The sequence below is a fragment of the Larus michahellis genome, chromosome 4 (genome assembly GCF_964199755.1).
Source record: "Larus michahellis chromosome 4, bLarMic1.1, whole genome shotgun sequence".
In the NCBI taxonomy this organism is placed as follows: Eukaryota; Metazoa; Chordata; class Aves; order Charadriiformes; family Laridae; genus Larus; species Larus michahellis.
The window spans coordinates 20755188-20782585 of record NC_133899.1 but is presented as its reverse complement, the minus strand read 5'-3'; the positions used below and the strand labels follow the sequence as shown (position 1 = coordinate 20782585).

The 27398-nt window shown below is 54.4% G+C and overlaps 1 protein-coding gene across 2 annotated transcripts in view; it reads right to left on the bottom strand.

Moving 5' to 3' along the window:
- Nucleotides 1-27398, bottom strand: part of GNAO1 (G protein subunit alpha o1) — a 161718-nt gene that overhangs the window by 25497 nt on the left and 108823 nt on the right. The window lies entirely within an intron of this gene.

Sequence of the window (27398 nt, the reverse complement as noted above, 5' to 3'; positions counted from 1 at the left end):
AATCCTTCAGCTGCCTATTAATCTTTTTCAATCTCATTTTTCATGGCTGAATGTATTGTAGTTAAAGGAAAGAAGAAAAAAAAAAAATCCTATTCTGGGGAAAAAGAAACGTGAGCAAACCCCACTAACCTAAGCATAAAATCTGATAGTGAACTGCAAGCAGGAAATTAAGAGCGCGTGTGTTCTGAGCCCTGATTGCAATCTGTGAAAATACACAGTCTTAATATTACTTGCTATTTTTATTCGCCGAGGGATGAAGGTCCCCGTCGGTCCGTTGCGCTGGATGCTGCACACGCGCACCCCTTGATGCCAGGGTTTATTCAGATAAGAGGTTGGAGCGTATGGGTCTGGCTCCCAGAACGGACGGGTCGAGAGCCACCTTCGGGAGCTGCCTCTCTCTCCGTTGGGAAAGGAGGGAGACGGGGCAGGTTGCCGCGAGGAGATGCCTCGCCTTCGGGCAGCTCAAACACAGGGACACGGATCCCCGCCAGCGAGTCACTGCTGGAATCCAGCACAGGGCTGGGACCGCGGGAGACAAAACCCAGGGCCCGCAGAGATGGTGATAATCTGGGAATATAAATTGTTTGTTTTTTTTTTTTTTCTGGGGGGTAAAGGGGATATCTAGCTTTCTAAAACACTCGAATAGGTTTAAACCAGTTACCCTTATTTCTGCTCTAGGCTTCAAATCTATGAACATAAGCAATGCCTCCATGGGCTGAAACTCTGGGGAGGAAGTCCTGTCCTTTGGCACGAAACGTTTTTGCAGAGGAACCCTACAGCTGCGCACTTATGACCACGATCCATTTTTTCATCCACATTCAAGACAGTTTTTCAAAACAGCTCCGCCCAACTAAATATAATTTAGAAGGAAAAGAGGAAGATGAAGACCAGGCTGGCTGGGGCTTTGAGCAACCTGGTCTCGTGGGAGGGCAGGGGATTGGGATCAGATGATCTTTAAGGTCCCTTCCAACCTCAACCATTCTGTGATTCTATGATTTCATGAATTTGGATTTAAATCTAATATGAATTATAAACACAGAGCTGTCTTTCTCACTACCATTGAGCTGCATGCAGACGCTCCAGTTCTTCTGAAAGGGGGTTTGATGTGCATTACGGCGCCTAAATGCCTAACTCTAGCCCCAGGAGCACCAATCTAATGCACGTGAGATGCTTTCACTGTACTGGGAATGTAGTAAAGCAGGTCTGCGCACCAGCGGCGCTCCTGCCCTTTGATGTCTGTGCCTCTGGCAGCCTGGATGTCACCCAATGGGGCAGTGGGGCAGGAGGTGACATGGTGTCAGCCATGTTCAGGTTCACCCGTTCAGGTGTCAGCCAGAGGATGGCAGCTGTGCCCAGCGCAGCTTGCGGAGAATAAAGAGTAGTAAGAGGAACTGTGCCTTTGAAGGGAAGGAAAAGACATTTTTGTCTCTGCTGAATATGAAGTATTGTGTCCAGCTTTGGAATCCCCAGCACGGGAAGGACACGGAGCTGTTGGAGCGGGGCCAGAGGAGGCCCCGGAGATGCTGGGAGGGCTGGAGCCCCTCTGCTGGGAGGACAGGCTGAGAGAGCTGGGGGGGTTCAGCCTGGAGAAGAGAAGGCTCCGGGGAGACCTTCCAGCCCCTGCCAGGCCCTAAAGGGGCTCCAGGAAAGCTGGGGAGGGACTCTGGAGCAGGGAGGGGAGCCATGGGACGAGGGGGAAGGGGTTTAAACTGCAAGAGGGGAGATTTAGCCGAGATCTGGGGAAGAAATTGTTTGCTGTGAGGGTGGTGAGCCCCTGGCCCAGGTTGCCCAGAGAAGCTGTGGCTGCCCCATCCCTGGAGGGGTTCAAGGCCAGGCTGGACGGGGCTTGGAGCAACGTGGTCTGGTGGGAGGTGTCCCTGCCCAGGGCAGGGGGTGGCACTGGGTGGGCTTTAAGGTCCCTTCCAACCCAAACCATTCGATGGTTCTGTGAATTTACCTGTGAGTGCAAGAAGGTAGGAGCTGGAACAATTCACATAAGACAGCCATGATGTCTAAGCTTGACTTTCTCTTTCAGTTTAGCTAAATGTGACTTCTTTTTTTTTTTTTTTTTAAACAACATAAAGTGTGGGTTTAGCCCTGATAAGTAACCTAGTCACACCAACTCGCTCGGAGCACGCTTCCCCCTGTGCTTTGCCAAGGCACATCCCGCTGGGCTGGAACGCGCTGCCCCGTCCTGCCGCTGGAGATGCTTTCCCTGCCACATCAGACAGCAGGAAAAGTCTTCCCCTGTGTGTCCTGGAGGGAGTGCTCTGAGCCAGGGCTCCGGAGCGGGATGCCCAGTGTGCCGGGGCCGTGCACTCCGCTACCCGAGAAAACTCACTGCCCCCAGCTTTCCCGCTAGCCTGGAAAAACAAAAAACAACCAAACTCCACGCTAAGGTGAAACACAACCCTCACCCTGCTCACATTACATATTTTGGCTCCCCATCATATTTATCATCTGTTTTTTTTCTGCTAAAGAGTGCCAAGAATCACGTCACCCAGCATAAAGTATATAAGCTAAGCAGGCTTCTTTTTGTTGTGCCCTTTTTCAAGCATTTAAAGCCATTGTGGTTTTTGTGACAGATGCTCCCTTAATAGCTTTATGATGGGCCCTGGATGGATGAATGGGGCTTCACTGGAAATCAGATCCTCCGCTGTGACGGCTGAAGCCACGATCACTCATCTATTCACAACTGGTGTCAGCTCCCGTTATTTAAGAGACAGCTGCATTTCTTCACATGTCCCCGCAGACCGAGCTCTGCAGCGCCGTTGTTCAGGGACCCGGCCGCTCCTCTGTCCTCAGGAACAAAAAAATACTTCAAGGTGATGATAAAAAGCGGAGGTGTGAGAGAAGCAGGGATTTTCTCTCCCTCTTGCAGCTCTTGGCAGTACCCTGAAGACCTTTGTCGCTTCCTCCATCTTCATTTTCTGGAATTTCCTATGATTCAACTCTCTTCAATTTAACTTTCCCTATTAATTGTTCTTGCCTTCGAGATCCTCCTTTAATGCTGGGCGTGCTGCAAATGAAGAAATCTACTGCAAACTGGCCAAAGGACTCGGCATCACAGCAGCACAGTGACAGAGGAGTTCGTTAATGTAATTACTGCTTTCAATGTGCGATGATTTGCCTGTGAACAGCAGCATCCTTTAAACCCCAGGCCCGTGCTGGGACTTCAGAGGGTTCTTGCTCTCGCTAACCGGCGTGCTCAGCCTTCAGCTCTTCCACGTGGCATTCCCCTCGGCTGCCCAACAGCCAATTTCCTCCAGATTTGACGGGGTCCTGCACACGACCTGGCTCTGAGGCTCGGAAAGCCTCACCTCCCTTCGCATCCTTGTCCATGGCGGTGACGCAGCCCGGCGTGCCCAGCTCCACCCGAGTTACTGGGGGGGTTGGATCAGAGGTTTGGGGGAGCTGGTGCAGCCTGCTAGCCTCTCGAGGGGGCAGGACGATAGCGAGAGAGGGAGGAGAGCCAAGCAGCATCCACCCCATCCACCCTCTGCTCCCTGACAGCACCCAGCATCCATTCCCAGTCGGGATATCTCCATAGGAACCTCGGCTGGGGGGTCTCTAGCATCTGGGTGAGGGCACAGGGACCGGAGCACCTCTCTGCTAAGGAAAGGCTGAGAGCCCTGGGGCTGTTCTGCCTGGAGAAGAGCGGGCCGAGAGGGGATCTCATCAATGCTCAGTAATAGCTAAAGGGCGGGGGGCAAGAGGATGGGGCCAGACTCTTCTCAGTGGTGGCCGGTGACAGGACATGGGGCAACGGACACAAACTGGAACATGGGAAATTCCATCTCAACATGAGCAAAAACTTTCCTGTGAGGGTGGCAGAGCCCTGGCACAGGCTGCCCAGAGAGGTGGTGGAGTCTCCGTCTCTGGAGACATTCCAAACCCACCTGGACGCGTTCCTGTGCCACCTGCTGTGGGTGACCCTGCTCTGGCAGGGGGTTGGACTGGATGATCTCCAGAGGTCCCTTCCAACCCCACCATTCTGTGATGCTGCGATTCCCAGTCCTTAACTGGTGCTGTGACAGAGGAATACCCAGTATCCCCAACACCCCACCTGCCCCGGCGTCAGGCGAGCTGAGCTCTGTGAGGTTGGTCCCTCAGGGTCACTCCCATGTGAAAGCATCCATCCCGGCTGCCGGACACCCCAGCTCCAATACCTGCTTGCCAACACACCCTTTGCCTTTTCTATGAACCCCCCTCCTCGTCTCTTTCCTCATTTCTAGCCTTTTCCATCACTCTCCATGTGTTTCTCAGTGACTTAAATTCTTTCAGCTGCCTGGGTCTGCTCTTCGTCTGTTCCCGCTACTCGATGAGGGTCAGCCATCAATTTACACGAAGGTACACAACGTTGTCAGTGCTGGTTTTGAGGCTGCATTCCAAAACTGTTTACTCCTCCGGCTGCTCTCCCCTGGAATTTCTCCCATCTCAGGCTGCAGCGGATATTTTTTCCACTGGACTTGGCCGCAGCTGAGCTCGTCTCCCCCCGCTTCCGCGTCATCTTCATTGCACGCTGACGACATCCGAGCTCCACTGCATGGCTGCCACGCTAATATCCAGCTGCGGGACTGGGAATCTCAGGCAGGCTGCTGTTTGGATGCTGAGCTGATTTTGAGCTGCTGCTTCTTCTCCTCAGTTTCTGCTGGAGGTATCTCCGAGGCTTCACCAGAGCCCTGCCCGGGCTGCTTGGAAGGACCTGCTGGTCTGCTGGGTGCAAGCCTGAGCTGGTGGAGGATGGGATGTGCTGGGGTGCCACCTCTTTGGGAACAGGGAAACCCAAGTGGGGACAAATTGCCACACATGGATGACAGCACTCCTGGTATGCCCTCTGAGACGCTAATCTAAAGGCCAAACTGTTGCTGGAGATAATTAGTCGTCGCAGCCAACAGGCTCGATGACACATAATCCCCCTCAGAAGCTGGCATCTGTTTAACCAGCAGAAATGGGAGCACTTTGGAGGCTGTGGAGCGAGCGCTCGGCTCTCCCCGCTTCCCGCGTCATCTTCATGCCGACATCCCAGCGCCTTCCACTGCCCAGCTCCGGGGGCCGCACGCTGGCGTGGAAGCGAATCTGAGCTGACACACCAGCTCTTCTTTGCGGCTCGCCTTGCCCAGGGCTTGCAGGGGTTAAAAAAAGCCGAGGAAAGGTCAGGAGGTTTTTGAATACACGAGTAACCCTCCAGCATTTATACTCCTGAGCCGAGCAGCTCCATTACTGCTTATATCTTTTATCTCAGATGCTTTGTTTTGAAGCAGATTGCAGGTTTCTGAGTCACTCGGTTTATCGGGCTCGGGGAGGTGAAGCCCCGACTATATTACGCTGCTAAAAGCAAAACACACAAGAAATGGCATTTCCCAAATACAGGGAGAGGAGCTCATCTAGCGGGGGCTACAAAAGGTCTATAAGGATGAGCTGATATTAAATACCTCCACAGAGTAATATTGAAAATAGGAGGTAAAGCTAGTTTCTCGCCCCTTCGTTTGCTGCTTCCAGCAGCATGTGGTGGCAGCACCGCTGATGCCGGAGACAAGCAGAAAGGACTGCTGTCCGAATTATCCCATGGGAACAGAGCGGTGGCAGCAGCCTACGTGCAGCATTTGGCCGGGACCCCTCCCCGGGCACTCTGCCACCATGGGAACCTTCTCCCAGGGCTGTAGACCCTTTGCCAAAGGCTCCGCTGGCCGCTGTTTTGGGTGAAGGAGTGTAGCTGAGGTCGCTGGCTGCGGTCAGAGCTGGATACCTGTGGGGAGGCTTACACAGACCTACATTCAGAGAATCATTGAATGGTTTGGGTTGGAAGGGACCTTAAAGCCCACCCAGTGCCACCCCTGCCCTGGGCAGGGACACCTCCCACCACACCACATTGCTCCAAGCCCCGTCCAGCCTGGCCTTGAACCCCTCCAGGGATGGGGCAGCCACAGCTTCTCTGGGCAACCTGGGCCAGGGGCTCACCACCCTCACAGCAAACAATTTCTGCCTCAGATCTCGGCTAAATCTCCCCACTTTCAGTGTAAACCCCTTCCCCCTCATCCCATGGCTCCCCTCCCCGCTCCAGAGTCCCTCCCCAGCTCTCCTGGAGCCCCTTTAGGGACTGGAAGGTCTCCCCAGAGAACTGTCTGTTCATGTCTGTTGAGGTTACTGGCAATGAAATGGTTAAGCATCTGTTGGGTTTTTCTTGCCTCAAAGGTGACACCTTGTCAGTCCTTGGGCAGGCAGCACCCAGCTCACCACCTCCTCCTGCTCCAGACGCCTGGGCTGGGGCAGGGGCAGGGCAATGGGGACTTCAGCAGAGCAAGCCTGGGGACACCAGCATCTTCCTAGATGCTCCTCCGTCCTGCCGATCCTGGCCTCTGTTCACACCTCCTCAGTGAAGGAAAGGCCATGCGCGGGTTGTCCCAGCCTCCTCCTGTTGGCTGGCGTTGTATTTGATTGAAAAAGCAGAGCCCCGTTTGTCAACAGACGCAGCTGAGTCACCGCCAGGTTATTTTCTACTCCATGTACAGAGGCGCTCGACGGTCAGCTCCAACATCGTCTCCTGGCAAATGCCGAGTTTTTAATCAAAGTTGTCACGAGTAGGATCCACCTCGTCTAACTCCAGGTGCTTAGGTGAAGATGTCTCCACCCGAGTGCTCCTTCCTCGTTCATGGATGGAAATAGGCATTTCTGACGTCTGTTATCCATATCTGGCCTTAGCTTGTACCCTAACTTCTCCCTTTCTTTCACTGATGAACAAATAGCTCAACATACATTTAGCACTGAACCCATTTAATATTTAGTGACTGCAGAGTAAGGATTCAGAGGACAAATACCGGGTTTATCAGTAGTGTCTCTGCAGGAGCATTGTAAACTCTCCTAGTGTCTTCCACCAGAAGAGAAAATGTGTGGATGCTGCTTCCCGAAGGTGTGATACGGGTCGGTATGGCTACCCAGGGTGGACGGTGCCGGACAAGCGCCCGGAGGCTCTCGGCACCACAGAGTTTTTCCTGCAGAAGCCATGCCCAGCTGGACCTGCTGTATGGAAAGGGGGAAAAAAACCACGCCAGCCCACTCCCAGAGCCCAGCACTCAGCCAGCGCCCGCGGCGGTGATGCAACATGTGTCTTAAATAATCATCGGTTATGAAAGCCTTGAAACGACGCCAAGCGGCGGCACCGCGTCCCTTCAGAAATCAATCCCACCTGAGGGTGGGGACCACGGCGCGCACACGTGTGTGCAGAGCCCTCCGCTCCTCCTAGGGAAAGCCAGAAGGCGATATGTGCTGCTCCTCGGGCGCTTCCAGGGGGGAGGAGGAGGAGACCTTAGAGGATACGCCATTCAGCTGGGAGGGCAGGAGCATCGCCTGGCATTTTCTGAGCCCAGCCCAGAGAAGGGAGGTCTTGGGAATTCGCTCCTGGACTTTAGGAAACTTGTTTTTTTTTCTTTCTGGCTGTGTTCCCCACTCGGCCAGCCTGGCCTCGACGGGAATCACACCGCAGGCTCCGCCGTCCTGCTGCTGCTCCTGATGACAAATCTCATCTCACGTCCATACAGATGAGATACTGCCATGAGACGCTCCCCACCTCCCACCGCTTCTGCTGCCTGCTTCTCGCTGGCTGCTAACAGCCAGAGCGATGGTCACCAGGCCCAGGGATTACTGGAGTTATTTTCCTGAATGAACGCTGCTGGATGCGCCGGGTTTTCATTAGTCGCCCCTGGGAAATGAGGAGGATGGTCCCTGCCGTTAAAGGGTGGTGCCAACCCTTGACAAGAGGGATGCTACCTTTGCCATGCCTATTTTTTGCCCGGCACTGAAACGGGACCCCGAGCTGTTTGCTCACACCTTGCCGAGTGCAAGCGAGCAATGCGGCCGTGGAAAAGGAACAGGAGTCGTGCAGCAGGCTGTACGGGGCTTGTACATCAAGATCAACTTGACAAGTTGATATTAATACTAATGATAGGCAGGAGGAATGAACAAAAGCAGGTTGGGGTGGAGCTGTCCTAGTTAGACTTGCAGTTTTCCGAGGCATGACTGGATCCAGAATAATTTTTAGCATCGCATGCAGATGAGCAGAGTCACTAAATAGCAACCGTATAGCAAAGGTACTTCAGGACATGAGGGTCTCCGGGCCTACGCTGCTGGCTGGCTTTGCTCACGGGTGGCAGTTTGGTCAGCAAGGTATCACGGTCTGGTTACCGCTGGAACAAAAGGACACTGTGGTAGAGCGTGAGTCTGTGAGCAGTGAGCTCTGGCTGGGGGAGAGGTGGGCTTTGGAGGAAAAGCCAAGGCTAACAACCTGCTCAGGAACGGTGTTGGGGTGGTCCTGGGAGAGCAGATGTGGGCTCATCTTCCTGCAGTGACATTTGAAAATTGGACGCTACGTAAGCGGGGATGATGAAGACTTTTTTACATATTGGAGCCCTTACAAAAGGGAAAACCGATGTGCCTGGATCAGATCAATGACCCACCTAGCTTAACTAGTGTCCAGGAGCAGATGTTGAGAGAAGAACGTGAATACAGGGCAAGCACGCAGTACTCAGGCAGTTTTCCCAGCCTCCAGTACTTCATATGGATAGCGGATATCTTTATATTTATTACCCCCCCAGTGATTTTCCTTATAGAAATGTGTCTAAGCGCCTTTTGAAGCAATGGAAGCTTCTACCAGCCACACCTGCAGCAAGGAATTTCCCAGCTCAGCTACCGTCTGGGTGAAAAACTGCCTCTTCCTGGTTTTTAAACTGCCATGTCAGAGTTTAACTTTGCTAATTACTGTACGGGAAGAGCTGTCCTCTCTCTCCTCCCCATTCCTCACTTGTGGAGCGTCCCCTGGGGAGCATGTCTGCTCTGCTCCTGAGACGTTCCTGTGTAGCAGCTCTTCGGAGCCTTTCACCACACCAGGAAGGGGCGATGGGTCCTCATCTCCTGGGTCCTATCTGAGATGGGGAAAGGAGGGAGCCGCAACTGCCTTGTTCTTTACACCGAGGGTGGTGAGCCCCTGGCCCAGGTTGCCCAGAGAGGTGGTGGAGGCCCCAGCCCTGGAGACATTCAAGGCCAGGCTTGAAGAGGCTCTGAGCAACCTGATGTAGTTGAAGATGTCCCTGCTGACTGCAGGGGGGTTGGACCAGATGGCCTTTAAAGATCCCTTCCAACCCAACACATCCTATGATTCTATGATTCTATATGTAACTCTGCTCTACGGTCACTCGATACGATGCTATGTGGAGCAGCAGATTAACACTGGCCCCCTCGGAGCCACTGCCCGGGCAGATCTGGCGGATGTGGTTTGCTCCCAGTGGTGCGATCCCTTTTAGAGGTGTCCTCATGTGGGCAATGCCGCTGTTTACGCAAAGCCTCTGTGATTTAAAGCACTGCTTAGCGCCGAGCCGCTGGCCACGGGGCACCCCGGCCTTCGTTTTCGTAAGCGAAAGATTTTTACGGGGGCTGGCTGGATCTCTCCAGTGGGGCTACATAAACCCCAGCCCGCCGGCGTGACGCGCGGCTCAGGCTGTGCAAGGTCTTCTGTGCTGGTGGCCCTGCTCGCAGGTGTCCTCCACACAGGCACCCCATGGAGCTTCAGCTGCAGCGGAGGAAGGCTCAACAGCTCCAGCCCAGCTCCCGCTTTACGTAGACCTCTGCTTCCTTCGTGACCAGCTCTGAAGGACAGGAGCTGGAGCAGGGATGAAGCGTGGTGGGACTCAGCGCCCTGGAAGCGAGCAGGATCTATGCCTAAACCTTTACGCAACAGAATAAGTGGGTTTGATGCTTTTTTTTTTTTCCTCTCCTCCAGGATTGCTGTTATAAACCTGCTGACAGAGGAGCTGATGGCTTTCTATACTATTAAAAAAAAAAAAAAAAAGAAGAAAGAAAGGAAAGAAAAGATGGGGCTAAAAATAAGCCACGGGGAGTTTGGGATAATGAAGGGTTTGTTCTGGGAAGGAGCCCTGATCAGAGGACGCAGCCCCCGCGCTGCAGTGGGGCTCCGGGCTGGTTCACCCGCACGGCGTTCAGCTGCTCCAGCCCAAACGGGGACAGACACCGCCGAGAATGGTCCCCCGCGTCCCCCCGGGCGAGCATGCCAACGGCTCGCTCACCCCAGCCCTCCTCAACACTGCCCCGGCGGCCGATTCCATTTGGCCCCCAGGCAATCTGGCGAGCTAATTACTCAGAATTACTCCAACCCTGGATGGCCAACAGCTGTGACCACAGATGAAACCAGTCCCGCAGACTCCAACCTTTTGGTCAGCCGCCGGCCAGGGAGATTCGCCAGCCGGGCGCGCAGGAAGGCCCAGGACATCTATCCGCGCAGTAGGGGAAGCAGCTTTAAAGTCTTCCTTTCTAAGCCGGAAGGAAAAAATGCGATATAGCGGCAGTGTTTTTGTAGTGCTAGGTGTCTGCCGGCGGCAGGGGTAGGACTGGCGAGGGATTTAGATCTAAAGCGCTAGTTAACGAGATCCGCGGCCCCGTATTGAGTAGGTAGAGGATGCCCATCGCTGGGTGGCAGCACAATTATGGTGGTGGTGGTGGGGGGGTCTGTTGGGAGCTGATTTCAATCAGGGGCCTCATTTACCCACTCACTGTGCTGAGGCAGACGGGCTGCTGGCGATGGAGTGGGAATCGTGTTTCTGGATCTTCTCATCTGTCCATTTTCCCAACCTATTAGCAAGCTATGGGGATTTCTGCTTTCAAATCCCATTTCAGCATCCCTGCCAGAAACGGTGGGTACCAAAACCAGCCGACGCTCTGCCGTGGACAGATACGACCCACAGCTAGCAAAAGCAAAACCTGGAAATTTTACCCACGGCTGCACGATAAAAACGTCTTGGTTATCCCAGACTTAGGTGGATCTTTTTGGTGTGTAAGGTCTGTGCTATCCAAATGGACGTTCTGGTCCTTCTCAGAGGCTGTCAGGCTGAGGCTCCTCCTAGAACGGCTTTGCTTGTGGTATTGCAGCATTTTGGTTTCATTCCAGGCCGGATCCAGAAGCAGAGATACGTGAGGGAAAATTCATGGAGTTTCTCAGCCCTTTAGAAAATATCCAGCCGTTGTTAGGAGGAGATTTGTTTGCCGCCTACCAAAATAGCTCGGTTGTTCCCACCAGGGAAGGCTGTCACTTGGGCCAGGCTGGTCAGGCGAGATGTCCTGCTGACCGCCACTTTTCTGTTCTCCCTCTCTTACGGGCATGAGCAACCTCAGAGAGGTCTGTAGTCGCAGCCCCCTGCCACCAGACAGCCACCCTGGAAGGTCATGCTCCTGCAGCCCACCCCATAGATGTCTGAGTCGCCCCCAGGTCTCAGCAGGAGGGGGCTGATCCCTGTGTTCAGCAGAAGATGCATCAGGGAAGCGTGTGGGATAAAATCAGCTTGGGATACTCCATACGGGCCAGCCCGGCCGCAGAGATGGTGCGAGAGATGAGCTGAGGACACCACCACCACCGCGCGTTCCTCCGCGAGGGCTGGGGACAGCTACTGCCTCTGCACTTGAGGTTGTGCAGAGACTTTTCCCTCTGCCCTGGCGACACGTCCCTGCCAGAAGCTGGCTTTATAACAAGAAAGACAACCTCTGCTGTCTGCCCGTGGCCCTGCCAGCGACCATGTCTCTTGGGAGCGAGCCGCAGTGCTGCAGTAAGCCAGGTGGTTAGACCAGGAATCCCCACCTGCTTGGTGGGAGAGGTCTGAACCAACCCAGGAGCTCTTCATTTCCAGTGGGAGGATGGACCTGGCCCAGAGCAGCATTAGGTCTGGAAAACATCAGGACTTCTACCAGACAAGATGGACTTTATTGCCAATAAATGCTTTTGCTGAGCTTCATCTTGGCCGCAGAAGAGGAGGAGAGCATCTCAAGCAGATGGCTGGTGAGCACAAGCATCACCTGCGTTCCTGCACTCTCTGCTGCTGGAGCACCTCAGCTCCCACTGACCGGGACTGATGTGCCCGCCCAACTTCCCACCGGAGCAGGGCAACGTTATTAATCGCACTTGCTTTAGGAGGAATATAAGTATTAAGGGGAGAGAAGTCAGTTTGTGGTCCCAAAATCGCAGTCAGGAGCTTTAACCACAAGACCTTTCCATACCGAGTTTTATAACCCTTAAGGAATATTCTTCCATGATTTTAACAGGGATTTTGCCCGTGTAGGGGCAGATACTGTAAGGCTGGTAGGAATTTGCTGGCCTAGTATAAGAAAGAAATATATTCCCTACATAAAGAGCAGCCTATACGATGGTGTTACAATTGATGACTAAATCCTAAGTTAACCAATAATTTGAAGAGAGATAAATAAATGCTTTTTTTTTTTTTGGTGAACAAAGAAGGCTGAAAATGGATGTTGTCATGTACTTTTCTGCTCCATCCCGTATAATTTCATGCATTCCTATAGGGATTTTGATGAGTTCTGCAGATCAATGACGCTGCATTTAAACACAAGCTAAGCAGTAATTACAGATGCATGCAAGATTTATTCATCTGGTGGCCCTGCACCAGCTGATGGAAGGATCAGCCGTATCCAATCAATGTTTGAAGCTTCTCAAAATAAAGAGCTTTTTGGCTCCCACTGTGAAGTGAAAATAAAAATAACCCCTTGAATCCCAGGAGTGCCCCCCTATGTCATAGAATAACAGAACCATAGAATGATTTATGTTGGAAGGGACCTTAAAGCCCACCCAGTGCCACCCCCTGCCCTGGGCAGGGACACCTCCCACCACACCACGTTGCTCCAAGCCCCGTCCAGCCTGGCCTTGAACCCCTCCAGGGATGGGGCAGCCACAGCTTCTCTGGGCAACCTGGGCCAGGGGCTCACCACCCTCACAGCAAACAATTTCTGCCTCAGATCTCACCTAAATCTCCCCTCTTCCAGCTTAAACCCCTTCCCCCTCGTCCCATGGCTCCCCTCCCTGCTCCAGAGTCCCTCCCCATCTCTCCTGGAGCCCCTTTAGGGCCTGGCAGGGGCTGGAAGGTCTCCCCCGAGCCTTCTCTTCTCCAGGCTGAACCCCCCCAGCTCTCTCAGCCTGTCCTCCCAGCAGAGGGGCTCCAGCCCTCCCAGCATCTCCGGGGCCTCCTCTGGCCCCGCTCCAACAGCTCCGTGTCCTCCTTGTGCTGAGATGTCCCTACAGGGAAGGCTGCAGGATGGATCTGGGTCACAGCTGCACCGTTGCCCTTGCTAAGCCTTGCCTTTGCGCACCCAGAGATGCTCTCCACCTTGGGTCTTCTTCACACGCTCACTGCATGACCCACTTGTCCCTAGGGCTGGGGGCTGGACTGATGAGATTTAAGGCACAAGGGAGGAAAAAAAGAGGAGAATGGGCAGTGCAGAGGGAGCGGGCAGCCAGCGTTCCCTGGGATCATCTCCCGCAGGGTGCAGCGGGGTGCCCAGGCTCGGCGTGATGGGGGGGAGCCAGTGTGACGTGCCCCGCTGCGGCGTGAAGGGAGCAGCTGGGGGACTGCAGCCGGAACCACAGAGTGCGTGATGTGGCTCTGTTGTTATGGGAACACGTGGCAGGGGATGCAAGGTAGCATGTTTAAAGGCAGATGCTGGATTTCGTCCAATTTCTCTTCAGGTTTTCCCTGCTGATGTGGGTTATGTGGCCATATTGGAGCTCTACCCTCCCATGGAGCAAAGGTGCTTGCTCCCTCCCTGCTGTCCCCGCGAGATGCCCCGACGAGCCAGGGAGTCCCGCTCTGCGACGCTCTTTGCCGGGACTTCAGACAGGGCACCAGCGCTAATCCTACACCCAGGTTTCTCCTCAAGCTGGTGGAAAGCAGCGGCACATCAAGCGGAGTCAGCAGGGTCAAAGCAAAACCTGACGCCCTCCCGTGCTGCTTCCGTCCCGGGGCGAGGGAAGCCGAAGAGCGGGACGAACGGACCGACGCGGGCGGCCCAGGGGTCTGGGCAGCACCTTCAGACACTCGGATGGGAGCCTGCACACCGGTCAGAGAAACCTTTGGTCAGACAAACAGGTCATGCGGGTCACTTCTGCGTGTTTAGCATGTTTTTTTAGGTCCTACCAACTATTTTAAGCAGATGCTGTTAAGTCTCCCAAATCTTCTCTCTCTTCAACACTTATAAACACTTAAAGGGTGGGTGTCAGGAGGATGGGGCCAGGCTCTTCTCAGTGGTGCCCAGTGACAGGACAAGGGGGAACGGGCACAACCTTGACCATAGGAAGTTCCACCTAAACATGAGGAGGAACTTCTTTCCTGTGAGGGTGGCAGAGCCCTGGCACAGGCTGCCCAGAGAGGTGGTGGAGTCTCCGTCTCTGGAGACATTCCAAACCCTCCTGGACGTGTTCCTGTGCCACCTGCTGTGGGTGACCCTGCTCTGGCAGGGGGTTGGACTGGATGATCTCCAGAGGTCCCTTCCAACCCTATGATTCTATGAAAAGTGATGGTGGCCGCTCGAGTGAAGCCGGCGGGGCTGAGCCTTGCTGCCCTGCCCCATGTGCTCCACTTCAAAGGAAGCTCCAGCGGTGCTGGGAAGCAGAGGCAAGTGGGGAACCCACCCTGCCCTGCCCAGAGAGCAGCCGCTGGGGGGGAAGGGGTTGCCCAGAGGTACGGCCCCTGTGTCCTGGGCTGACAGCTCCCCTCTGTCACCTTCAGGACTGGCGCTGCCACCACTGCGTGCAGGTGGGACCCGGCCAAGACTCTGGGTGGCGAGATGCGGCTCCTCATCGCGGGTGGGGAGGAGGCTCTTCTCTCCTCAAGGGCGGTCCCCTGGCAGGATACAGGTACTTGAGCTCCCGGGTAGAAACGTGTAGCCTTTTTTTTTCCTGAGTTCATTTGAAACTTCTGTATGTCTGTCATTCGTTTACGTATTTTTGTTCAACGAGATACTCCTCCGGGGATTTCTTAATGCAAAGTTCCCCCTTCCAACGTCAGTTTAACTTGAGTAAAGGTTTTTGCCTGGACTCCGTTATCGATTCCCAGCTCTCAGCAGCTGCTAGCTTGTGTCATCCTCCTCGTGGCTCCATCTTTCTCCTATTCCTGCCCGTTGCAGACTTGGCCTCGCTGTTCAGCGCGCTCCCTGGTGCCGTATTTCTCATGTTGGGGATTGCAAGACCGCGGAGCTGTTTAACTGAAAATGTTTAAACTGACGTTAAGGCTGCTCGGTGGGATGTGCTGGCTGGTATTTTCCCGAACGAGGATTTGGAAATGGTTCTTAGGCTATCGTCAAACCTTACGCACCAAGAGCAGCACTGAGGGATAGGGAAACGCTGATTTATGCCGTTAAAAGTGCTGTCAGAGCCTCAGAGGTACCGCGACCGCTTGCAGGGTAGCACAGTTTTGGAGCACTGAATGTCTTTTTGATGCTGGTGCTGCCAGCAAACCTGCTGCTCAAGGCAGCCCGGCAGGGAAGGGGTTACAGGGAGGAAAAGTGGTTCATAAATCCCCAGCCAGGCTTGGACTAACTGCCAAAACCCGAGCTGACGCTTCCTTGGCCTGGCTCCACGGTGCGGTCCGTGCCTGGTTTCTCTCTCTCACCCCTCTATCTCTTCCCTCCCCTCCCACCAGCATGGAGAAGGTGCTGCCGAAAATCCAGGCTGAGCACCATTTCTCCTCTTTTTTTCACCCCCCCCCCAATAAATTCAGCCCCAGAAGAGACCCCCGGGGACCTCGGAGGAGGTGCCTTCTCCAGGTACCAGCGCATTTAGATACTTGAGATGCATAGGAGGTGGGGAAGGTGTGAGAATGAGGATTTTGGCACAAGGAGGGGTGTTTGCTTTGCTGAAATCCAGCCATCTTCTGCTCTGAACGATGCTGTGGTGACCGAACCAAGCAGCCCTGCCCGGAGCCTGTGCCCATCCACAACACGCCCCGCAGAATTACCCTGAGAGCCTGGGTATGGGATGCCCGGGGGGGATCATGCAGGAAATTAGAGGGGATCTGTGTGTTATGCCAGCGACCTGAAGGCGAGCAACAGGTCTGTAGAAGGTGAAATAATAGTTTATCTATCTAGAGTATCAGCGTTACTTTTACTCTAAAAGGTACGGATGAATGAACTGACACAGAGCTAGCACTAGCTCTGTGTGTTGCAGGGACGAAAAAAAAAGAAAAAAAAAAGATAATAACAGGAAAAGGTCAAGAATCTGCCTAAAGGTATCTGGCTCATGGTGCTGGCTGGGCTCACGCCCGGCTTGTACCAGAGAGTGGCACCGAGGCAGCAACGCAGCAGCCTCACCTTAGAATCACAGAACCAGAGAGTGGTTTGGGTTGGAAGGGACCTTAAAGCCCACCCAGTGCCACCCCCTGCCCTGGGCAGGGACACCTCCCACCACACCACGTTGCTCCAAGCCCCGTCCAGCCTGGCCTTGAACCCCTCCAGGGATGGGGCAGCCACAGCTTCTCTGGGCAACCTGGGCCAGGGGCTCACCACCCTCACAGCAAACAATTTCTGCCTCAGATCTCACCTAAATCTCCCCTCTTCCAGTTTAAAGCCATTCCCCGTCGTCCCATGGCTCCCCTCCCTGCTCCAGAGTCCCTCCCCAGCTTTCCTGGAGCCCCTTTAGGGCCTGGCAGGGGCTGGAAGGTCTCCCCGGAGCCTTCTCTTCTCCAGGCTGAACCCCCCCAGCTCTCTCAGCCTGTCCTCCCAGCAGAGGGGCTCCAGCCCTCCCAGCATCTCCGGGGCCTCCTCTGGCCCCGCTCCAACAGCTCCGTGTCCTTCTGCTGTTGGTGCCCCAGCGCTGGAGGCAGCACTGCAGGGGGGTCTCACAGAGCGGAGCAGAGGGGCAGAATCCCCCCCCTCGCCCTGCTGCCCACGCTGCTGGGGATGCAGCCCAGGCTGCGGGGGGTTTCTGGGCTGCAAGTGCACATTGCCGGCTCATGTTGAGCTTCTCATCCACCATCACCCCCGAGTCCTTCTCCCCAGGGCTGCTCTCCAGCCATTCTCCACCCAACCTGTATTTGTGCCTGGGACTGCCATGACCCAGGTGCAGGACCGTGCACTTGGCCTGGTTGAACTTCATGAGGTTCACACAGACACATCTCTCCAGCCTGTCCAGGTCCCTCTGGATGGCACCCCTTCCCTCCAGCATGTCGACCACGCCACACAGCTTGGTGTCATCAGCAAACTTGCTGAGGGTGCACTTGATCCCATTGTCCATGTCGCAGACAAAGATGTTAAACAGCACCTTCGGCTGCCTTCAGCTCCCCTGCCCAAAGCAATGGCTGTCTCACCAGCATGTGTGCTGGGAGAAAACAGCGACGAGCCCCTTCTCGGGTCTCCAAGGGAGGGAAGAGGTGGGAAGGCGATCCTGGCACTGGCCCAGCCCCGGGACCGCACGTCCCTGCCAGCTTTGGGGAGCCGGAGGCAGGAGCTGGGGAGCAGCCAAGCCCAATGCTCTCCGTGGGCCTGTTAATGAACCCCCCAATTATTCACAGCCCTCCCCACCATGCTCCCTGCCACCAGACACCCCCGGTGCCACCTCTCCTCCGAGATGCCCCATGGACACACAGCACTGGCCATGCCCAAATCCGTGACGCCAAGCCCCGGCGACGTCTTCTACATGGAGAGAGAAATCCCGTATTTCCCGCTTTCCCACCTAAAAAGCGGTAGGAAATCAATGGCTGGCGGTCAAATATCGGCTCAGCGCTTGGCCTGGATAAGCAAGAAACCATGTGGTGTTTGCTACAGGGCTAATTAGAGCTATTATATCAATTAGTCTGTGAAATGATCAGTGCCCAGGGCTCCACCAGGAGAATCCCCATTTCGGCAGGACCCTCTTGGCCGAGTGCGGGGTCACCCGGACCCCCCTCGCCAGGCTCTGCCCACCCGCCTTCGCCGCTCTCGCCACCCTGGATGTCACCCTCTCATCCATGGGAATGTGTTTATTGTCCCCATCGCGGGACCGAGATGAGGAGCTTCAACCCGCTGACCGACCCCGGGCTCTCGGGGGTCCCCGGGGAGCTCTGCCTTCCTACCGGGGGCCGTGCCGCCCTCCCCTTGTGGGCACAGCTCCGGGCACTTCGTCCCCATCATCGCCGACTCCTGTGATTTTATGGCAAGTGTCACAACGTTTGCTGCATTTCTTTTTTGTTTTTTTTTTTTTGTTTGCTTGTTTGTTTGCTTGCTTTTTTTTTCCTTCCGTTTTGTTCTCTCTTAAAGCCTCAGCCCCTCAAGGCTGGATATTAGATGGACTAGTTGCTTAAGGAAATAGAAAAGGACTTTCCAGCTCTCCTGTTCGCAGACAAAAGGCTTTAAAAGTATAAGCCAGAGGGCTTAGGAAGCAGCAGATAAAAGCAATTTTCCAATGGTTGTCTCAACATATATTGAAAAACGGGGGCTTTTTAGCTAAGCTCGTGATTGGTTTTGGATTTAACTTCCCCAACCTTAAACACCTGAGCGTGGGGGTGCTGCACTGCTGCCCCTCTTCTAGCAGGGGGGGTGCACATGGACGGGACCCCGGCAGCGGGAATGGCAGAGGCTGCACGCCTCCAGCCGTCACTCCAATGATTTTTGGGCTCTCTTGTGCCACGGGGTTTGATGAATCGCACGCGGCACCCTCTGAACAAGGGGCAGGACCAAGGATGGGGTGACCGAGGGAGGAACGGCACCCCCGTGGTGGGCTGCGGTCCGAGGAGGGGAGCGTCGCGATGGGAAACCTGGGGCAGGGAAGGGCTGGTGGCCGTGAAAAAGTGATGGAGGAGGAACAGGAGGTAGCTGCATCCTGAGAGCACGGAGCTTATCTGATTTCTGGGACAGGACCCCTGTGGGAGGGCAGCTCCCCATCACGCCGCTGTCACCGGTGCCTGCAGATCCGCGTGGGAGACGGCTTGCTCCATGCCGGAGCCTGGCTACCAAGAAATTCCCACATTCCTGCCGTTCTTTGCCATTTAAGGGTTTCAAGCGGATGGCAAATACGTCAGGAAAAGACGTGTCGCCTCCCGGCGCCGCAGAGGGTGCCAGACCTGACGCCGGCGGCGTGAAGAAGAGCGGCGGCAGGGTGGCCTCCCGACAGCTCCGCCTGCAGACGGGCTGCAGACCCCCCGAGGCTGAGAGCAGCCCGATGGTTCCCGGCCCGCCACCGTGTGCTGCGGGGGGACAGGGGCTCCCGGCCCCTGGTGACCCACCAGCTGGCACGAAGCAGGAATTACCCATGCAGAGGGACGTCTCGAGCTACCAGATGCCCCAACGGAGCTTTGAAAAGCGAAACGCTGGCCGGTGGGACCCACCCCATCTCCCGCCCTCGCCCTGTGGGAGTGATGCTGGCCGCGTTTCACGGGGCGCACAGTACGTCCGACGGCGAGCTGCAGAAAGCTCCCTGGGTCCGCAGGAGATAGGAGGAGCGAGGGCTGTGGAGCTGCATCCACCCCCTGGTGCGGGAAGGAGGTTGGGGCGAAAGGCGGGAGGCCACGGTGACGGGCTGTGCAGGGCGCGAGCGCTGCTCCGCCGAAAGGCAGAGCTGGTGGGAGACGGGGGAGCGGCGGAAAAACAAATCCCACGGAACACCAAAAAAAAAAAACCAAAAAAAACCACCACCCAAAAAACCAACCCAAAACCCCAACCCCAAGCCTTGGTGGCAGCCTGCCAGCTCCAGCTGGTTTCGTAAGGACGTTTCAGCCTAAAAATACACAAACGCGCAGCCAAAAAATAGTCAGGTCTTTCTGCACCAAATCTGTCACCCACAGCCCCTCGCGAAGAAGAGGAAGAAATTCCTGTTGGGGCTGTCAGCCAGCGCCGAGAACAGATTATCCAGGGTTCAGCAGGTCTCCCGGGGGGTGAATGTCCCCTCCTGCGTTTATCGGTGGTGCTGGCAGCTCCTCATCTCTAAGCAAAACGTGAAAAAGAGAAGAGGTTGTTCCCAAATTCTGGCAGTGTCGGGCAGGAACCGCTGCCCGGCTCCTACCCTTTTGAGTGAGAGCTTTGCCAAAAGCGGGACAGCCCTGATTAGTATCCTGGGCCATTAAATTGTAATTTATTTTGTCAAGATGTCAAGATTTTACTAATCCCCGGGCCAAAGACAACATCGTTACGGTGTGACATGGCAATGAAAAATGGCAGGGTGGCAGCAGGTACTTTGTCCCCACAGAACGAACTACCTACGCGACATCCCTGCTCCTCCTTGCAGTGTTATCTCCTGGGTCTCTTCAGACAGACCTCAGAGAGATCTTTTTCGGGGGGTGAAGGAGGATTAGGAGGGGGGAAGTGGCAACACTATGCCGCCAGTTTTTGCCTGCAAGATCCACATCTAAAGAGGTGCTGCGTTTTTAGGGGAGGTGGCTGCAGAGCTTGCCATTTCAGACGGAAAGGCAGCGAGCGAAGCGTTGGAGCTCTGGTTCGGCTGGTAAATGCCTTCCTGCATGTCCCCACGCCACCGGGTGCTGCCACAAGCTCCGCTTTAAAGCCCAGCTTTGTACCTTCTCCTCTTCGTGGAAGAACCTAAGTGGGGGGTGGGGGGTGATGGCATCTCAGATACCTTCACACAGACCGAGAGGGGATATAGTCCTCCTTCAGAAACCAGGTGTTCACAAGGGACAGGACCTCCTGCTTTTCCTTATCCTTCATTTTCTTTAGAGTTCGCACGAGCTCCAGCCAGGAAATGTCTTTTTGAGACCATTCCCCCTTTCCCCAGTGACTTGCATGTGCGGCTTGGAAAGAGTAAAGGGAAGAGCCTGGCTCTGGGAATAAGCTTCTGGGTTAAGGGGACTTCTGGGGCTAAGCCTGGGCTCCAGGCTGTCCCCCAGAAGGGAGCGGATCCGGTGGAGCTCTCCTGCGCTGGTGTCGGAGAGGGACCAAGCTGGGCGGGCGTGACAGCAGGTGGCAATGTCTTATGATGGGGCTGTGTCCTGCAGACCTCTGCTCCCCCTCCTCGTGAGTCCTCCCGCTCTCCCGGCAGTCTTTGGTGGGATGGGAAGGTGAGCATTGCTTAACGGCCACCTTCAAGGTACCGCGATGTGGTCTGCACCCTGCTTTGGGCCAACAGAGGCAGCGCCCGGAGAGATTGCACCCAGTTTCTGTGAAACTGGGTCTCCAGGTGGGTGAAGGCTGGGGGTGAGATGCTGGAAAACATCCAGCTGACAACAAAGACAACGTCTTTCCTGTCGTGCCCTTCCTCCGGCTCACACACAGCCCTGGGTGTAGCCATACAACGACCGCGATGCCTTCATTTACAAGGATAACAAGGAAGCCTGAGAGCCCTACCAAGCCCTGCCAGACTCCAACAGGCTGATGCTCAGCCCGTCCCCGTCTCCTCCACCAACACGCACCAGACACAGCCCCGCTCCAGACCCGGCACCAGCAGACGTGTCAGAGCTGCTCCTCCCTGGAAATGTATTTGCATCTCATTTGTGGGGACGGAGCAAGGCTGGCGATTCCAGTCACCCCGTCTGGCCTTTATGAACTGCTTTGTTTTGCTTATCGTAGGGGGAACTTAATTATTCAAAGCTGGTGGGCATATTTATTTACAGGGGTAAATTAAACCATAAATTCAGACAAATGTATCTGCATCTCCGCTTGTGATGTATTTTTCCCTTTCTGCTTTATTGGTGCTTGGGCTCCAGGACACAGAGGTGGGTTGTTCAATCAACAGCAGCACGCAGGTCATCCCAATTAATTGGATTGCTCCGTTTATGCTGCTACTCCATCCAATTAAATGCAAGGGAGCGCAAGTGAGAGGCACGAGTAAGACGGGCGCGCAGAAAACCATATTCTAATGTGAAAGCTGTGATGAGAAAATGCAATCTACCCACCTGATGGGAATATTAATGCAAAACCTGGACCTATAATTTTTCTTTCTTCGTTTTGAGAGAGCCAGCAACAATTGCAGCTCATTAAAACAGACCATGTCCTGACAGCCGCGCGTAATGCCCGCGTCCCGCAAGAACCATCACCTAAACGCTTCGCCTTGCTGGCTTTGCTGTTTAGATGACGGGACTTGCGGGATGTTGGCATTATCACAGAGCTGCGTCTTCCTGCGTGGCTGGGAACGGGAGCCTGCAGCCAATCCTGGCCACCCCTTCTGCTTTTAAACCCAGCATCATGGGAGAAAGAGCGAGGTGAGGCGGGGGGGGGAAAGACCAAAAGACAAATCCAAAAGTGCCGGTTTGGATGAGACCTCTGGAGTTCATCTAGACCATCCGCCTGTTCAAAGCGGGGCCAACTTCAAAGCTAAATTCAGTGTGAAAGTTGGCTCAGGTGGCTCGGTGTTGAGCGTTTCCAAGGCCAGAGATTTTAGAGCCTCTCTGGGCAGCCCGTTCCAACGCTGCCTTGTCAGGGCTCGGTCTGGAAGCCGTTCACAGCATCACAACAACATCTGGCTCTGCTTTCTGAACTGCTTTCTTGACGCAAAGTGTGTGCTGGCACGTGGGATGCGGTAAGTATCAGTAGGGAAGGTGACACCGTCATGCAAAGACAGTCCTTTTGCAAGGAAAAGAGATCAGAGAACATTCCCACCGGAGACAGCGTGAGAAGGAAGGCACTGCGGTATTTTAGTCTGAGTTTGGTGCCGCTTTTCTACGAGGCATTACCAGAGGAGGTCTTGACGAAGGAGCAACCCAAATGCTGTCCCGTTTGGGCTGGGTGTTTGGCACAGAGCTGAGGTTAGCTACGGTAGGGCAGCAGACACAACTGCGGCTCTGTTTCTCCACTGCTCAGTGAGGTCTGTATCCCTCTCCGGAGCCATCTCTCCCTCCCTCTGCTCCCCATGGAGAGAGCCAAAGGCAACAAGCTTCCTATCCCCGACACCTCTGATATGTGTGAAGACGGATGGGTTGAATGCAGGCCTAAAATATTTTACATTTTCACGGTAGTTTCACAGCCCTGGCATTATCAAATGATCTTTCAGTGTACTTGGAAGCAGGAGGAGAATAACTTGAGATGGATTCCGGCTTTTTTGTGTCTGTGTACTTGCAAACTGTCTCTGCCTACACATCTCGCAGGGCCTGTGCCTGTTTGGATGCGCGCACGGAGAACCGGTGCTCGTGTGGATGCTCCGTCTGCTCCATCCTTCCCGTGAAGCCTGGGGGCCGCTCAAAGCACCTCCCCACCCCGGGCAGGTTAAATCAAACCTGCCCTACGCACTGTTCTCCACTGCCCAGGCGAGTTAGGAACTCGAGGCTAGGAAACACGAAACGATTTTAAATTCTGAACAAAAGTAGGAGATTAAGGAAACCAGCTGGAAACCTCTATTTTGCTGATTTTGAAAGCAAAATGTGGGTCACAGATGTGCTTCCACAGACAGAAACTGGCTGGAGAAGAAAAAGACATTAGCAGTGCCCGGACTCTTTGATGATCAGAGGTAGATTTAGCTCCTAGGCATGGAGACAAGAAAGGAAGAGGAGACGAAGTAGGAATAAAAACATAATCAAGAGATTAGGAATGTGGAACTCAACCCACCCGTAAATTCGCCTTAAGGAACGATGAAAAAATGCAGTAACGAAAAAAGATGAAACCAACTGCTCCATCTTACTCCCTCTCCCTTCTCTTGCTGTCCTTATTGTTTTATTTTTTGCTGTCCAAGGCACAGGAGGCCCCTTAAAGTACCTCCTCTCTTCCTCTGTCAGGTTTTTTCTCTGGGAAAGTGCTGTTTTCTACTGTTCCTTTGCAGTAGCTATGAAATCCTTCCTAAGGACAGGCTGCCTTTAGAGGCAAAAGAAGCAAAGCTGTGCAGGGAAGGCCATCCCCTTAGGCAGGAGAGCAGAAAGCAACGTGCTCCTGCCCACCTTTGATAGGGGAGAAGAGCTATTGCTCCCTTCTTGTTTAGGCCAATACAAAATATTATATCTATTTTCAGTGGAATTAATGATAGACTAATAAGAGCCACGCTGCTAGCTCTCGCAGGCTGTGGATTAGCCCGTGACTTGGTCTCCCAGGGGCTGTAACAGAAGGCCTGTTGTTTGAGTCATTTAAAAAAACCCCGGGTAAAGCAGTGGAAGAGCAATGTAGGACAACGGCAGCACTGACTCGGTGAAGCCCAAGTGGTGGTTCCTTAGAAATGGCCAGGCAGTGTTGGGGGGTGGGGGGCAGAGGGGGGCTTCTAAAAACCATTCAGGGCATTCAGGGGTGGCTCCGGGGATGAAGGGAAGAGCCTGGGCCACTCCTGAAAGTCCCACCTGCACTGGCTACGACAGGACCTGGTCGCCTGGTGCCTTGGGGCTTTGTGACATAGAGTCATAGAACCATAGAATGGTTTGGGTTGGAAGGGACCTTAAAGCCCACCCAGTGCCACCCCCTGCCCTGGCCAGGGACACCTCCCACCACACCACGTTGCTCCAAGCCCCGTCCAGCCTGGCCTTGAACCCCTCCAGGGATGGGGCAGCCACAGCTTCTCTGGGCAACCTGGGCCAGGGGCTCACCACCCTCACAGCAAACAATTTCTGCCTCAGATCTCACCTAAATCTCCCCTCTTTCCGTGTAAACCCATTCTCCCTCGTCCCATGGCTCCCCTCCCTGCTCCAGAGTCCCTCCCCAGCTTTCCTGGAGCCCCTTTAGGGCCTGGCAGGGGCTGGAAGGTCTCCCCGGAGCCTTCTCTTCTCCAGGCTGAACCCCCCCAGCTCTCTCAGCCTGTCCTCACAGCAGAGGGGCTCCAGCCCTCCCAGCATCTCTGGGGCCTCCTCTGGCCCCGCTCCAACAGCTCCGTCTCCAACAGCTCCGTTGTCCTTCCCGTGCTGAGGCCCCAGAGCCGCAGGCAGTGCTCCATGTGCTGAGCAGCCACGGACTGCGACCTCGTAATCCTGCAGCAAATGTCCCTGCGGCTTAACGCCGAGAGAGGCCTGAAATAGGTGCGATGCCAGCACAGCTCACTGCCCCTCACTCGTCTTTCAAAGTTTGGGGAACTTCAGGTTCAGTTCTTGTCTGGACTTTATTTTTCTCAGCCCTAACAAAAGCACGTTTTGTAGTTGCTAGTGTTTTAAATCCAATATCAGTGTCAACAAATAAGTCCTTTCCCGGGGAGGCGGGAATAGAAAACTGACTCAAATCTTTCGCTCATGCAGAAGAAAACAACCCCAAAGTATTGAAGGATTAAATGAAAAATATGCCTCTTTTCGCTGCGTGTCCACTGGGCGTGAATAAGTGCCGACTGAGCTCTCACTTGCATCACCATCTGCTGCGATGGCACCAGGGCCTTGAGGTGCAGCGGGGACGCGATGCAGTGCCCTGCCCTGTGACAGCATCTCTGCTCCTGGCAACGCAACCACCAGAGGCTCCTAAACGGCAGCAGGTCCGTAAACCAGAAGGACTTTGTTACCTTCGGCTTCGCTATCTGACCTCGCCCAGGGGAGCCAAGTGTCCAGCCCCAGCACGATTCGCAGCGTGGCGGCACAGCCCATCCCATCCCTGCCAAGGAGCGTCTCGCATCCTCCTCCACATACCAGAGATTTCATTAAAGATGCCGAAATTCCTTTTTCTGGGCTGCAACCACACGTTGATGTTGCTGTGAACGCCACGGCACAGAGCCTCTTCAGCTGATGCCTAGAAACGGCTCGTGGTTTCAGAGCTCTGGCTGATGAATTGCCCAGCAGCTGGTCACACTGGGAGGGCTACGCTTATTATTTTCAACTGCTATCTTGCATGGAAGGAAAATCAAAATACTTTCCTCAAGGTAATTGGCTCTAAAACAATTGAAGAATTTTTTCCACAAGGTTGTAATGCAATTAGGACTGCATTTTATATGATTTATATCTCTCTGAAGGTATGCTTTTGCCATCAGACCCTTCTTTTGTGAAAAAAAAAAAAAAAGAAAAGAAAAAAGAAATTGCTGGCAAGAGAAGGCTGATTTTGTTATTACAGGCAAAGAAATATAGATTAAACATGGATGTCCTCCTAGTAGTGATTAAAAGGCAGCATAATGTCAGGATCGTCACTGAGATGTAGAGGCTCGTGGTGAGAAATGGTTGGGTAGGACGCTGTGACACCAACCCCACATCTGCAGGTTTCCCATTTGGTTTTCGGTCAACGCCAAGTGATGTGTCATCCCTTGCCTTCTGCTGCAGCACCGCAAGAGCAGACATAATCCTGTCCTCCCTAACTGCCCTGCCAGCTGGGGTGGGTGGAGCTGGTGCAGACTGGGGACGAGCAGGCCCACCGTCAACCATCAGCCGCGCCGGTGCTTGGGTCTGTGTTTTGATAGATATCCCGGAAAACTCTAACCAGAGATGCCAGACAGTCCAAGCACGCAATAACAACTCCAGAAGTGCATGAGTCAGCTGGTGGACTTGTTGACATGGGATAGTGTGGAAGCCAAAAGCACTAATGTGGCATTCCCCTGTCGCCATCCGGGGAAGCCTCTGCTTCCCCAGCTACAGAAAGGTCCTGGGGTATAACTGGGAAAGGTATCATAGAATCAAAGAATCATAGAAGTATAGGGTTGGAAGGGACCTCTGGAGATCATCCCGTCCAACCCCCTGCCAGAGCAGGGTCACCCACAGCAGGTGGCACAGGAACGCATCCAGGCGGGGTTGGAATGTCTCCAGAGACGGAGACTCCACCACCTCTCTGGGCAGCCTGTGCCAGGGCTCTGCCACCCTCACAGGAAAGAAGTTCCTCCTCATGTTTAGGTGGAACTTCCCATGCTCAAGTTTGTGCCCGTTCCCCCTTGTCCTGTCGCTGGGCACCACTGAGAAGAGCCTGGCCCCATCCTCCTGACACCCACCCTTTAAGTGTTTATAAGCGTTGACGAGATCCCCCCTCAGTCGTCTTTTTTCCAGACTGAAGAGACCCAAATCCCTCAGCCTTTCTTCATCAGAGAGGTGTTCCAGTCCCCTCAGCATCTTGGTAGCCCTTTGCTGTCCCCTCTCCAGCAGTTCCCTCTCCTTCTTGAACTGGGGAGCCCAGAACTGGACACAGCACTCCAGATGCAGCCTCCCCAGGGCCATGGCAGAGGGGGAGGATGACCTCCCTCCACCTGCTGGCCACACTCTTCTTGATGCCCCCCAGGATGCCACTGGCCTTCTTGGCCACAAGGGCCCATTGCTGGCTCATGGTCACCCTGTTGTCCACCAGGACTCCCAGCTCTCTTTCCACAGAGCTGCTCTCCAGCAGGTCAGCCCCAACCTGTCCTGGTGCAGGGGGTTATTCCTCCCCAGGTGCAGCACCCTACACTTGCCTTTGTTGAATTTCATAAGGTTCCTCTCCGTCCAAATCTCCAGCCTGTCCAGGTCTCTCTGTATGGCAGATCACTCAGTGTGTGCTTGTTCCTCATGCTTATACTCAACCACGTTTTACTCGCTACTGCCCAAGACACAGTACAGGGCCAGGGGGACATTTTGCCTGACAGCTGCTGCGACTGAAATTGTGGAATGAAAAGCTTTAGCCTCCTTGCCCTAGGTGGAGGCAAACGGATTGGATGGATTATCATTAGGAATGGGTCAGAACTGAAACTGGGGAAGCACTCAATGTTTCTTCAGAGATGGGTAGATGCCCTGTCCTTGTGACGGGATGAACCAAAGCCATGGATTCAGACAACCGCCATCAAAAAAAAAAGAATCTGG